The following is a 14,587-nucleotide window of genomic DNA, read 5'->3' on the forward strand; positions in this document are numbered from 1 at the left end:
GTTTCACTGGTTATTATTGTTAGTGGGCTTCAAGTTCTCATTGTCAGCAGGACATGGTGTACAGATACCGTAATCACCTGATCTAATGTTTCTTAAACACAAGTGCATCGTTTTTGTCCCTTGTTTTTGTAAGCACTCCATTTAAGATATTAGTTGTTCCTCATGTAATCCCCCCAGCTCTGGCTGTGGAATATCATATAGACAAGAAGGTATCCAGTTAATGAAGTCAATAGATCTTCGCCAAAGATGGATTAGCCAGTAGTTGTTGCAGTGTGTGCTTGCCATATTTTGTCCTCCAGATACAAAACACTGCAGTTTCTCAAAGTCCTTACAGAGGCTAAATTATGCATTTTTTTATCAGCAAATGATTCTGCAACATTATATAATTATAATAGGTAATTAAATAAACCTCCTTTACTCTGATCAATAAATAAAATCCAGTTCAACCACCTGACTTCAGAAGTTGTCTAATCTGTATAATGTCTCCAAATGTGGAGCATCTCAGAATGCATCAAGCTGCTCTGTGAAGGCTTTAGAGGTTTGTTAGAAAACTAAAAAAGAAAAAAAAACAGAGGGAGAGAGAGAAACTCTATGAAGACTCAGAAACACAATGTGTAGGTCAATTTAAAGCAGGATTAGGTTCTAAAACAATGTCTCCAAATGCGGAAATGTCATGGAGTGGTGTAAAATACATCATCTGACAATGGAAAAAGGAGTAGGACACAACAGCAAACTTTTAAAGATAAAGCCATCCACCTGAATTAGTGGGCTGTGCAAGGGAAGCATTGATCAGTGAAGCAGCCAAGGGGCCCATGGTGGGCCAGGCAGGGGAGCCCAACTACTCATCCAGAAATCTGGCCTTTACAGAACTGTGGCAGGAAGAAAGCCACAAGAAGGGAATTAAAACTGGGGTATGTTACTTTTACGTAACATGAATAAAATGCTTTTTTCATATTTGTTAAAACTGCTACCATGCCGTGACAGCACAGTATGAATGAGAAAGATGACCTGTGAAAAGATCAATCTCCTTAACCTGGACGATTGGACTCAACTGGAACCGGGAGAAAACTGCATTGCGTTGCCTCAGAGTTATTGACAGAAGCACAAATATATGATATAAACAAACTTTGTCCATGCGTATTATCACTTCCAGGAAACAACTGACATCCATGTCACGTCTGCATCGGGGCTCCACATTGGAGCAATCCTCCCCCAATCATTCCAGGAAGATGGCGTCTAACCATCAGTAACCATGGAAACAATGCCACGCTGTCTGCCATATAGTCTAGCAGGTATGAAAAAAAATAACTGTTTATGACACAGTGACATAAATCATGTGGTGTGAATTCAGGCAAAGCTGGTAATTTCATCAACACGTCAGGAGGAAGTTCGGGTCGGTTTCTAAGCCAGCTGTTTCAGGCTTCTGTAAATACGGCCGTCTATGAGCCCCAACCAGGTGTGTTACGTTCACAGACAAATTTGCTTGATTCCAGCAAGTAGAAACCATGAATAAACTGACTAAAACAACTTTAGCCGCTCAGTTCAATAGTCCCGATTCTCACTTTCGATCTACATCATGGCGCTTTGAATGATTAAATCATTCATACTGTGATCAAGCTACCAGTAGCTTCACTGAAGAGAAGAAGAGTTACAACTAATATAGTTGCAGTTCTAGACATGTCTTAATGTTGCAGAGTTGCACAGTTTATACAAGCAATTCAAAGATTAAACTGGCATTGTGCATCTTACATGTATTATTATTATTATTATTATTATTATTATTATTATTATATTTTAAACACAAAATTGCAAAAGTCCAAAGAGGACAACAAATAAGAATTAGACCCTTATTAGGTAAGTACATAATGGTGAGTACAGTAGAGATTTACTGTACTCACTCTACTGTGATATTTGTCCCTTACCAAACAATTCACCAAGTTCAAAGTTTGCATCTGGCTATTAGATAAATAATTTCCACAACTATTAAGCGATGTGTGCAACAGAAGGTTTATTATCCTCATTTCTAAGTTGTTAATTAAAAACCTTGCTTTGTTAAATCAAGGTCTCTAGCTTTAAATGGTTCATTTAAAAAAAAAAAGAGACGTAACGTAAAGAGCTGGAATATTTTAACAGAAAAGAAAAAAGTGGTATTCACAACTTGAAATGGGTCAACAATGGTTTGTTAAGCTTTTCTTTAAGTAAGCGACTAGAGGAATTTTAGAAAAGCCTGAATGTTCAATAAGTTCAAGCAGCAGGAAGAGTCAACAACTGATCACAGATGAGAGCTGGCCTCGGAGGATCCTCCTGCTCAGCAAGGATCAATACCTACAATAGGTTTCTTCCTCACATACTTGATTAAAGCCACAAAAATACATTGTGTTTCTCTTTCCTGTCAAGACTTTCATCTAAAAGTTTTTTTTTTTCCCTTTGCAATACTGCTTAATTGAGTAAAGAAATGTAAATACAAAGAGGGATAGACAGAATTATGAGGGGGGAAAAAATGGCTTTTTTCTTCATAATTCTCTTAAATAAAACGCTTAAATCCAAAATGTTTCTCCAGAAAGTTCATTTGTTATTAAAGTCGGTTCCTCCAAGGTGTCCGTCTGCACCAAAGCCAGAATTTTATTTTCCCCAGCGGCCCTAATCCTTTTCCGGCCCTAATCCTATTCTGCATGTGAAATATTTACTTAAAAATACATCAAAATGTGTTTTGTTGCTTTTACGTGAACCCAATATCTCATCTCCTCATTTGAATGCATCACTAGATTACGACCGGTTTTCTATCTTTTGCAAACCGTTCTGTAAGTATCGCAACATACGGCGTTAATACATTAACATTTCGCACGCTTACAAGACAAATAAGTTGAGTTAACAGAAATAAAGCTCCTTAGTCTAAATCAAGACATTGAACTGTTATGATAACTCATCTAAATATATTTTATGTGGGTCAAAATGTGAAGAAGCAAAGCACCAACTTCTGCTTATCGTTTATGACGAGTCCTAATGTCATTATTACATCTTACTTTTTAACATCTGATGCTCAACCGACCATGTTGGGAGTAAAGTGTGATGATATAAACACAGGACTGATTGGGTGCGTCCAACGACTACGATTCAAGAATGACAGAAATATGCCAGGCCCTCGCATGCAGATGGAGACGTTTTAGTTTTAATCAGTAAACTTTGAAATCTTACTATAGAAATTTTTGGCTACAACAAAGTATTCAAACCCAGGCTGCTTATATGCTATTGCGAGAGCCACATCTTTCCTGTAGGCGTTGATCCACCAAGATCAGCGTTTGATGAATTTATTCAACTTGGCTTTTCAAACTTTTCAATAAAAGTGACCTAAATTTAGTTTTTATTGCTCAGAATTGAATTTTGGATTATCAACACACATGTCCTTCCAACAACAACAAAAAATTACTTAACTCATTTAATCTGTTGTAGCTTAGTTTATTGTTGACCAGGTTATTTTTTGTTTTTTGTTTTTTTCCCCGCCCACGAATATTATCAACTTGACGATTTTGGCCTATATGATAAAACGTTTGGACAGCCCTGGTGTACATGGCTCACATTAACTCTCCAACCACGGTTCTGGTTGAGAAACTGGGACCTAAAGCCTGCCTTGCTACTCTAAAGATTACCACAACCTCTTTTAAACTCACGCTCAACATTTGCGTCTCCAACACTGGATTTCTCAGAAGAGTCCAAGTTCATAATCTTTTTTTTTTTTTTTTTCTTCCCCAGGAGTAGTTGTGAAAGTAACCGCAGTGCAAAGCATGTCTTCTGCGGTGCAGTGTGACACTCAGACTGCTCCAGAAGGTAAAGTGCACAACGAGCACATTTGCTTCAAATGCAGCGCTATCATTTTCAGAGTGGTGGTGGTGGAGGGGAGGGGATCATAATATTCAAATCCGTATTTAACCTTTCAAGGCAGGAGGATTATGCAGCAAAGTCTCCATTCCGAGTGGTTTCCTCGCCCCCTACTCCCCTGCCATAATAATGATCATTATCATCATTGTGTGGAAAGAGGATTATCGTATCATAATATAAACCCAGGAACACCCTCACTATTATGAAGTAATTTAACTCTCATCAGCGGACCAGCACTTTGTGTGACAGTCAGCTGAGCTGTCGTAGGTGACCCTGGCTGCCTTCCGTCACTCCCGGAGCCGGCAGCATGCTGAGGAGGAGGAGGAGGATGAAGAGGAGGAAGAGGAGCACAGTGAAGCTGAGTCTCATCTGAACCACAAAGCATCTCATGGACATGCTGTGACTCCTGACCTTCCTATTGGTTTAAATGTAGCTGACAAAAGAAACCTGTCCAATAGTAAATTGTTATTTACCACCGTTCTTGTTATTAGACGTTACATTATTAATAACTGGGCTACCATCCATTTTACTACCACAGCATGGGTCGTTTGAATATGTGGTCAGTTAAAACTGCAGTATACAACTTATTAAAAATATATTTACATATTTATTAAGATTATTATGTGATAATATAATAGAAGACAGCTCATTTGTGAGGGGATGCAGGGAGGAGGGGGTGTTGACCTCCTCTACTTTCTCCCAGTGCTAGATGCAGAAATAAACCACTCAGTCAGAAACAACCGATCAGAGCCAGGAGGAGGGGCTTAGCGCTGTCAATCACTCTCATTCTCTCCTCTCTGGATTGCTCAGTGCTACGCTACAGCTGGTTCATCGCAACATAGCCAGCCACGAATGATAAGGCTAGTTAGCAGATGATGGCAGATAAACAGTTTTCCTGTAATTTTATGTTGTTTTTCCACTATTAACTCCATTAAACTGACAGAATGGTTTTACATGCATTTACCCCTTCATTAACTTTCGGTAAATTTTCATATCGTACTAAAATACAACTTTTTTTAAGTAACTCCACAACCCTGCTTCTAACTCTAAGGTCTAGTTCTGCGTTTCTATATCCACTTCTCTTCTTCTCTTGCCCAGTTTTCCACCATGAGTCTAATATCATTCAGGAACATTGCTGCTCCGTTCTGGAAAGCCCCTCTGGACACTCTCATCACATAACGCACATGTTTGGACTGGCCCATCCTGATGGGTATTTTTCCTATATACCTAAATAAAAGAACTACAGACACGTAATATGAATTTTATGAAAAAGCTTTAGCAAAAGGAGAAGTCTCCGAAACAGCTTCTCCAAGCTGCTTACAAAGAGAGTTCTGATTTCCTTTTACGCGAGCTCCTGTTTTATTGTCAAAGAAAAACAGTCAAAACAGTCAAAGGGGCAGAGGTCGTAAAAAGAACAGAGGTTGTAAACGTGTAGCCTAATCAACATGTAACCTAATCAACTAGAAAACTACTCAACTGCTCACATGAAGATAAACAGACATCCTGACCTCCACGTCAGAAAATACACATAAGGAAAGAGAACACTTTAATTAGACTGAATTTCACCTAAAGTAAAAACAAAATGATAATTCCGAAAATTCTCTAACACATCCCATCTGATCATTATGTCCTACTAGGAGTCATGCAGCATGACATCATTACTATAAGAGCTTAGATTATCTTAACACACACATTTGACAAATGCAGGTTAACAAGCAGCCGACAAATCAGCTGAGTTAATGTTCTTTTTCTTGCTATCATATTGTTGAACAGCACAGAACTGGTTAAAGCATAATTAAAGACTTTAGAGCAACTACATGTTTCAATTAAATTAAAGGTCAAAGTAAAAATGAGCTTCTGGTTTGGGTTTTATATATTTCTACATCCGACTGCAGAGGAGTCAAAGCCTCACAGCGCGTCGTTGAGGTGAATGTCTCAGACAAGAACAACCAATCAACTTACCACACTAAAAATACACACATTCCAAAAATACGTCATATACCCAATGTCTAAAAAGTAAAATAAATAAATCCAATAGGGTAAAATGTATTTGTGTAAGTTCATGTCTAGCAAACAAGAGGTTTATTGCAACTTTCTTCTGTGTTATTTCATCATAAAACACTGCAAGCTTCACATTTTGATTGTAAATTGATATATTTTTTTTTGTCTTTACACATAGAAGACCTGATAAATATGACACAGACTATAATGTTTCTTGTCAACATGAATCCCATCCGGTTGCTGTCAGGATGTGACTCTGGACGTGTGACAGGAAGTAGTTTTTGAGTTGTCCCGTTGCGTTGACAGCGTCACTTAACGAAGGCTCTCTGCTGTGGCAGGTTGACAACACTCACTCACTAACGCACTGAGCAAGCATCTACCACATTATGAACTATTTCTGTGGTGGCATTTAGCATTCCCGGTATAGAAATATAGGAAGGAAGACGAGATCCAAGTAATTATGAGAATATCTAATGGATTTAAAGTCATATAGGAGCAAAACTAAAAAGCATCGCCACTTTTTATCCCGTTTGGGGGACAGTTGGGGAAAAAAAGGAAATTTTTTTGAACAAACCTGAACTTTTTCATTTTTAAATTGAGCAGAAATATGACACTGTGTGAAAACACATCATGTTTTGGGGGCATTAGGAAATACAGAAGCATAAAAATGTCAACGTTATGGCCTAGTCAAACTATTGATTTAGAATCAATCCAGATAATTCTGGACTGATTCTAAACTCTTTAAAACACAGAGTGTGGTTTCTGGAACATTTCTTTGTGGAGAATAGAAATTATGATAGAAATTACTTAGAGATCCACTTTTTTTCACTCCCAATACCAATACTGATATCTGAGATTCAGTGTCACTGTCAGCTGATACCAATAAGATACAGAGGAACTGCTGAATTGACGTTTCTTTTCTTTTTTTAACAGAGACATAAATGCATTGAATTATACATTTAGTTGATAACTGCACCAGTACGGCACCAAAAGCTTCACAAGCTTGGTCAAACATGCAAAAACAACTTTAATTTGTTCAGTAAATTAGGAGCATAGCAAGGTGAACTAATTAATGAGACTGATAAAAACAATAGGTTGGTCAAATATGTAAAAAATTAACTGCAACAAACCTTCTTTCAAATGGTTCAGAAAGTGCAATTAGCTAGTTATATTACTAAATATAATGTAAAATAAACAAAGCATAGAATTAGACTGATTAGATCTGCCCTTATGAATCAGGCTCATTGTCACCGATACTTTTCGTCAATATTGGGGCCAATACAGATATTAATATCTGATCGGTGCATCTCTCTTAATTTTCCTAAGAATATTCCTAAAATCTTCACCTTATTTCTTTTTTCTATCGTGTCAAAATCTGAAACGTTCCAAAACGTTTGGAGGAATTTATTTCCTTTAGCCTCTGAAACCTAAACTGCTGGCAACGTGAGCTTCCTGTAGCGCACCTGGTTTGCATATGAAAGCTGTGTCTTCCCTTGAAGGGACACTAGCACCATATTGTGGATGGAGTCAGCATTACTGGACACTGACTCTAAACCACCCAAGTGAAGAAAAGAAGAAAAAAAAAAAAAAACACACACACACCTTATTCAAAGACTGCTTTTCTTTTACTTCTCTCAGCTAATTATTTACTCTGTGGCTCATGCTGTCGTTTTGACACTCAATAGCAAGGTCAGTCCTGTCGCTGCCAACAACCCCAATGTTTCCACATCTCCGCCGGAACAGTCTTAAACATATGGACTCTTAATTAAATCATACTTTGACTCAGTCCTCCTCAGTCTTACTGACAGCAAGGTCATTAAACTATTAAAGGGAGTCACAGGCAAAATTGTTGTGAGCAGATTGAAGCGGGAAAGGTTAATTAAATGACCATTGCTTCTCCTTACCTCAAGCGAAGCGGCATTCTTCCAGCCGAGACGGGGGCCCAATACGTGAGACTGTAGCTTTTTTTTTTTTTCCCTTCATTCTGTTCAAGATGTGTGAGCATGCACACTTTTTCTCTCTCTCTCTCTCTCTTGCTCTGATGAAAAGGAGAAAGAAAAAAAGGTTTATCTTTCAAATAATATTTTTTCTCCTTCCATAAAACCGATACAAAAGTGTGACCTCTCCCTGTGAACTGTGCAGTGCAGTAAGACTGAAAAAAAACAAAAGGCGGCGACAGACCCCTGTGTTTGGCGCGGTTAAGGACAAATCATCTGAAAAGTGTTCTGGAGATAATGGCTAAACATTCAAATAATGTATTGCCTTTTGTGTGCGTGTGTGTGTGTGGGTGGGTGTGTGTGTGGGAGGAAGGGGGTCACGTCTCGCCATCATCAGACTCATTTCAGATAATTAACTTTCTGTTAAACGGCGGCCTGCACGTTACGTTGAGGAAAAAAACGGGCCTTATTTTCACTTTGGCGTGTCCTTGCGAATACTATAAAAAACATACGCACAAAACAGCTTTCCTGTGTCAAAGGTAGCGTTAAAACAACCTTGTTGTGTAGTTTTGTCCAAAGATTTGCATGGAACGTTGAACTTAATATACATTCAAGCAGGAGATAACAGATAGTACTGTACAACTTGGACGCTGGCCTCATTTTCCTAAAACAGACAGAGGAGATTAAGAAAAAAAAAAAAAAAGTAATCTTAGCGTTTTTCTTCATCCTGCTTCTTCAAGCCCCTCCAGGTAGCGTTAAAAGGTTTCGTGGTAGATTACAGACGAGATGGAATCTGTATTGTGGCTACAGTCACCGGCCTCCATTATAACATGCTCTGCATCAGACAATACGGCGGTTTGACCGCAGACGGCTCTGATGGGTTTAGCAACAGCTGCAAGTGATACTTTTAAGATCGCGGGAATGTGATCTTCCGAACAACGACGTGGGCCGGTGTTTTGTCTGGGAGAGGGCTTCAAAAGCTCGCCACTCTTTGTGAGGAATCTAAAAACGTGCCATAGATGTTTTCTACAAATAGATAAAACAGGTAGAGCCGCAACAGGTGAATGAGTTTAACGGTCCAGAACATGTCAAACAAGCCGTCAATAAAACGGCGGAAACACGTTAAGACATTTAAACCAAAAAGTATTGACACCACAATCAGAAGTGATACTTTCACTTGAATCTGATAGAGAATCTGTGGAAGGAGCTAAAGATTAGGGTGATGAAAAGGGGGATTTTCAAACAAAACCTGCAATAGTCATAAAAAATATGAGGAAAAAAAAAGAAAAAACAAGCTGGTTATAAGTTATAATGAGAGTCTGATTATATCAAAAGTGGTACTCCTTTTATCTTGTTTGGATATCATTTCATTTCAGGACCAAGCTTCTTAAAAACGTCAACTACAAATATTCTAAAGTGTATCTCGTCACTTTTTCTATTAGTTAGGCTTCTTGGAACCATTTATATGTTCTTCAAGTAAGCAAAAACAAAAAAGAAGAATGAATATTTTGTATTGATATAAAACACTGTTCATACTCTCTTACTTATGTATTTTATTTTATTCTGTGACCGTGACACAAAATATTGGGTGAGTTAAAAAAAAAAAAGAAGAAAATTGTGCACAAATGCCTTAATATTATGATTTTTTTTCTCAATAAAATCTGAAAATGTGCAAAAAGGATACATTTACCATTAATAATAAATCACTCATGAATAGTTTTCTTTGTGTGCTGGTAAGAAAGTCACCAGTGGCTTTGTTTTATTACGTTATATGTTTGTTTAAACTTAAAAAAATAACTTAAAAAATATATCTCCACAAAATGCGGTTGTTTTTTGTTTGTTTTTTTTGAGTAAAAATGCAAGCATCATTCATGGTACGTAAGACTGATTGTCAATATTAATAAACCTGATAACTGCCTGTAATTAAACAATATCTGGGTTGAATTACATTCTGCAGGCTGTGCACAAACTGCATCCAATGTTCAGATTATTCTTTGTAATAATTCCAGAAGCTGGTTAAACAGCTTCAGCTTTTTTATACATTATTAAAACTTATTGTGAAGGGTTGAAGAAAGCTGCAGGTACACCTCAGGTGTCCAAACCTCTAGACCAAAATTATATGGAAAGCACTTTTTTAATACGAAAACACAAAACTTTATGGTGAATAAATTTTATTTGACCAGCAATATTATGCAATGCTTTAATTAAACCAATAAAGAAGTGAGATTTTTTTGTAGCAAATAAAAGAATAGGTGATTGAAAACCTATTCTAGTTCTTGTATCTAGAACTTTTCTGCAGTAAACATTTTCCATGATAAGAAGATTCTTTTTTTGTTTAATTCCAGTTGGGAGTCCCACAGAATCCCCGTAGGGGCGGGCCTTATTGCTTATGCATCATTTGATCACATGACTCAGGTGATGCGAGTCACAAAATTAACAAAATACACAGATTTTAATACAGGCGAAAGACCTCCTCGTAATCGTGCAAAAATGTTTTATCAAAAAAACTGAGTTTTATTTTATGTTTTTATTGCCGTGTTTCCATTAACCAAATTTATTTTGAAATTGCACTTTGCATAATTTTAAGGTCAATGGACCTGAAACTTATGTTGGGTGGTTGCCACTAAATGAACTTTTTTTTTTTTATTTGTACCAAATACTTTTCAGTGATGATGTGGTCATTGTCATATATCCATATTTTTTTTCTGTCTTTCTGCAGGTTTAGTAGCAGGCTAATAGGGTAGTTTGTATTCTCTTCATGCTTCTTTTGCTCCTCTACTTTTCTCTCCTTCTTTTCCTTTAAACCATTTTTCCCTTTCTCTATTTTTCCATTTCTTTTCCATCTGTGTGTTCATTACATTTGACATAAAACCAAAGCAATTTTAATAAAGTCTAAAACAAGGCCAAAAAAAAGACAAAGGCATAAATCTATTCACTGCACAAACACTCGCTAAATGAGTTTTTGTCCAGCTCATTACACTGAACATACAGAAACTGATTGCTTACGCTTACATATAAGAGCATATATTAGAAAAGCTACCATCTGGAGTGGGAAGAGTTTACATAAAGACCAGCATCACTGTCCCAGTTACAGAGTAAGACCTTACTGGTACATGGCATCATTAAAGACAGGGAAGGACAGACCCATGTGAGGCGTTACAGTTTGTGCCAGAGTAATTTTTAAAGAAAAAAAAAAAAAAAAGAGAACAGAAAAATGCTGGAGCGAGTCATGAAGTGCAGGTCATTCTTTTGAGACACAGTGTGACAGTCTGCCAGAGCCACATTCACCAGATGAAGTTAGCATGGTCTCATCCTTTGTGTTCACATGGCAACATGCTGTCATGACCAGTAATTTACTTCTTCAGGTGGAGGTCCCAAGTGAGTGAAGAGCTGGAGCCTACTTTTGTTATTCCTCATGCATTGAGGCAACACTTTGTTTTTATCCATCTTTCAAGAAATTCAGGCAGGAAAAAAAAAATTACTATTGCAAAAACAATGTTGTTTTTTTTTTTTTTACAAAAACACATTTAATGTTAATGTGGAAACTGATTTCTACAAAATAATCATAAATAAAAACATGACACAAAAAACTGCCAGCATAGTGACTGACCTAAGTCAACAGAGGTCCAGCCAATTGGAGCTGGAAGTCTTACAGTGAGAGAAACAGAGATGGGAAAAACTCTGAATGTAACGACTGTTCAACAACCCAGGTTCTTCAAAGCTTGATGGGAGACTAGCAATGAAAAAAAAGAAATAAAATAAAACACTTGAAGAAAACTCATATCCAGGCTCAGCTAGAGTTTGCCAAAACACACAAGGAAAACTCAATGGCCAATGGAAGAAAGTTCCTTTATCTGATGAGACCAAAATGGAGCCTTTTGGCCATCAGACAAGACACTATGCTTGGACGACACCAAGGTGGATGTTCTAGAGTGGCCCAGTTAAAGCTCAGACTTCAGTCCAATAGAGAATATGTGGAGGGACTTGAAAAGTTGCTGTTCACAGCCGATGCCCAGGCAACCTGACGATTTTAAATATTTTCAATTTGCACAATTTATAAGGCTAATGGAAACACAGCTACAGTCTCCAGTTATTAATTGTTGCCTTCACTGTAGTGTACATGTCCTGCTGGAGTTTTTTTCTTCCCCTTCTCCTGACTAGTACCTCCGTACAATCAGCTCCTTGATTCTGTCTCACCTGTCTGCAAACTAAGAATCAAACGGAGCTGTAACGATGCAAAGAAACAGTTTTACATGTTTTCCCTTTGTATTGTAGAGAATGTTTATTACAACAAAGGGAATCAAACTTTGGATATTACTTATTGATATCTTATTTCTTAGAAAATCAGAGCTTTAGTAGGGCTGTGCAGACATTTTCAGAGGGATTGCGAAGGTTTATTTAATCCTTTCTAACACCGATCAAGATCATCCTATCCCCCAAAATGCAACGAAATGACCTTTACAGTTATGAATTACAACAGACTCTTTGTGTGTGCTCACCCCGTAATGCGTTAACACTTTGATTACTAAGAGCATTTGCAGCATTTCCCTTTGTAGCCCTGGCAGGCCTTTAAAAGATCTAAAAACAGTGAGCGTACAAAAAACCAGCAAAGCTCAGCACAAGCTGCCAGTAAGGCGAGAATTAAAGCCTGAAACTTCGCCGCGCTTTGCCGCTCATAATTATACACAATAAAAACCTGCCACCCACCTCTTTCTTCACCGAGGGGACAGCGGTCAGATGGAGGAAGCCGGGTTAACTGCGAAGAAGCAAAATTGCTTTCATTGCTGGCCTGGCATTACCCATGCAGATCTTTATCAGAAAGGCCACGGACTCTATTGTGGCTATTTTGCGAGCGTTACAATGGTTTTCCGTGCATCCATGCTACCGGGAGATTGGGTGAAATTATATTCTCTTCATGCTTGGCTAGGTTGCAGCTTAGAAACAAGCTGCTTATGGAAGCTAAGGGAAGATTGCTGATAATAGGAGCTTCACATCCAGCTGACCTTTTTCTTACTTTTTTCCCCAACACACACACACACACCTCCTTTGCAATAGCTCAATTGCATTGACAGGAGGAAAGGAAATCTTTCTTTCTTTTTTTTTTTTTTTGCTAAACGCATCATCTAAGGTGTGGAGCAGGGATGGAAAATGACAAGGTCTTCACTGCTCACATGTAAATCTAAGGTTTCACTCGAGTCTTACTGACTATTTAGGTTCCACATGCATGTGCTTCTTATGGCCTAACAGAGAGGATTCCAAACATCTGGCTGGAAGAGCCTCACAGCTTCAGGACATTGTGAATAATCGCAAAACTAAATAATGAAAAAATTAAAATCACAGTATGGGTCACAAAGGTACGATGCAGCATTAGGTAATATTAATGAAATAACACAATTAAATTATGAGAATAAAGTAATAAAAGTACAAGAATAAAGCTGTAGCACTAAGAGAGTAAAGTCATAAAATTCTGATAATTCTGACGTATTATGACAGTAGAGTCATAATATGAGAATAAAGTCGAAACATTACATGAATAAAGTCTTTATATTACAAGAATGAAGTTATAATATTAGGTGAATAAAGTCGTGTGACAATAAAGAGATCTGTAAAGAGATCAAATTACACATAAAATACATTGAAGTTAAAATGGTTCAAGGTGTTCAATTCTTTTGTATGTAGAGTTTCATACTGTAGCTATAAGCTATTGGTAATTAAATAGATCAGCGTTCGCTCCTTTTCCATTTTTCTTTGGTTTGTTTGTTTATGTTTATGTTTTTGTTGTTCAGAACAAAAACACTCTTCTTCTTCTTTTGTGTGACCATGATTCTATCCCCGTTTTTTGGAAGCATGATGTGTTCATAGCAGACTTTCATTCTGTTTGGCACAAATGTTCAATTGTCCCTCAAAGAAGAAGCTCCTTTTATGCCGCTTGGTCAGAGGTGAATGATCTCACGAGCTGCAGCTTCTGACCGCAACTCGACACTTTTCACTCTTATAATAAGAAATTTCCACAGCGTTTCTAACAGCAAGTGCTGATGTAAAAAATCTGAGTAAAGTGTCATCATGTGCTGTGACATAAAGGACGTTTTAGTCCAGCAAAAAGCGTTTATTTTATTTATTTTTTGGAAATCCTAAATCGGCGGAGCCTGAGCAGAGGCAGACGGAGCCAATGTGAGCAGGAGCAGGAGACGCCACCGTTACTCGTCACACTTTGTCCTGCAGCTGGCAACAAGACGCTGGATTCTTACATTTTTCCAAGAGAGTGCGTCTTTTGTTTGCTCCGTACCTGTGTAACTCTTTCAGAATCAAAGCTAAATAATTAAGACACTGCAGACATTCACTGATCCCCCTGACACCCTCAGAGACTGTACAGATGATGGACGGGTGAATGTTGAGAGTCATGGAAGAACGTAACATGACCTTGACCTTTGAGGTTCCAATAAAGACAGTCTGAGTCGAGCATTAACTAGAACTGGAACTGGAATCAAATCTAAGTTATCAGATTCAAAGTCATGAGCAGCTAAATCCATCTCTGCTTAAATAATTCTTTTAGTGCATTAAGGAGCACTATTACGTATTTCCCAGTCACACAGTGCCATTTTATAGCACAATCAAGAAGCTATGTTACCTTCAATTATGAAAATGTTATACATATCAAATATTATTTAAAAAGACATTTGACTTCCTAATTGAATGTCTTGAAAGAGTGCCCCTGTCTCTTTAAGAAACTCCTGCTCTTTCTGAAACGTCAAGAAGTCACAACATGGCTCCTC

At 37.7% G+C, this 14,587-nt stretch overlaps 1 long non-coding RNA gene across 4 annotated transcripts in view; it reads right to left on the bottom strand.

Annotated features, from left to right (window-relative positions):
- Positions 1-14,587, bottom strand: part of LOC122838176 — a 141,888-nt gene that overhangs the window by 100,609 nt on the left and 26,692 nt on the right. The window contains exons 3-4 of one of the 4 annotated variants that reach the window (XR_006371852.1): positions 12,522-12,570; positions 7,782-7,915 (exon numbers count right to left, since the gene is read on the bottom strand). The exons of 2 other annotated variants lie outside the window; for them this stretch is intronic. This is a non-coding gene — a long non-coding RNA (uncharacterized LOC122838176). The remainder of the gene's footprint in view (positions 1-7,781; positions 7,916-12,521; positions 12,571-14,587) is intronic. One more of the 4 variants, XR_006371851.1, reaches the window with a different exon arrangement.

Source organism: Gambusia affinis, linkage group LG10, assembly GCF_019740435.1.
Source record: "Gambusia affinis linkage group LG10, SWU_Gaff_1.0, whole genome shotgun sequence".
Lineage (NCBI taxonomy): Eukaryota > Metazoa > Chordata > Actinopteri > Cyprinodontiformes > Poeciliidae > Gambusia > Gambusia affinis.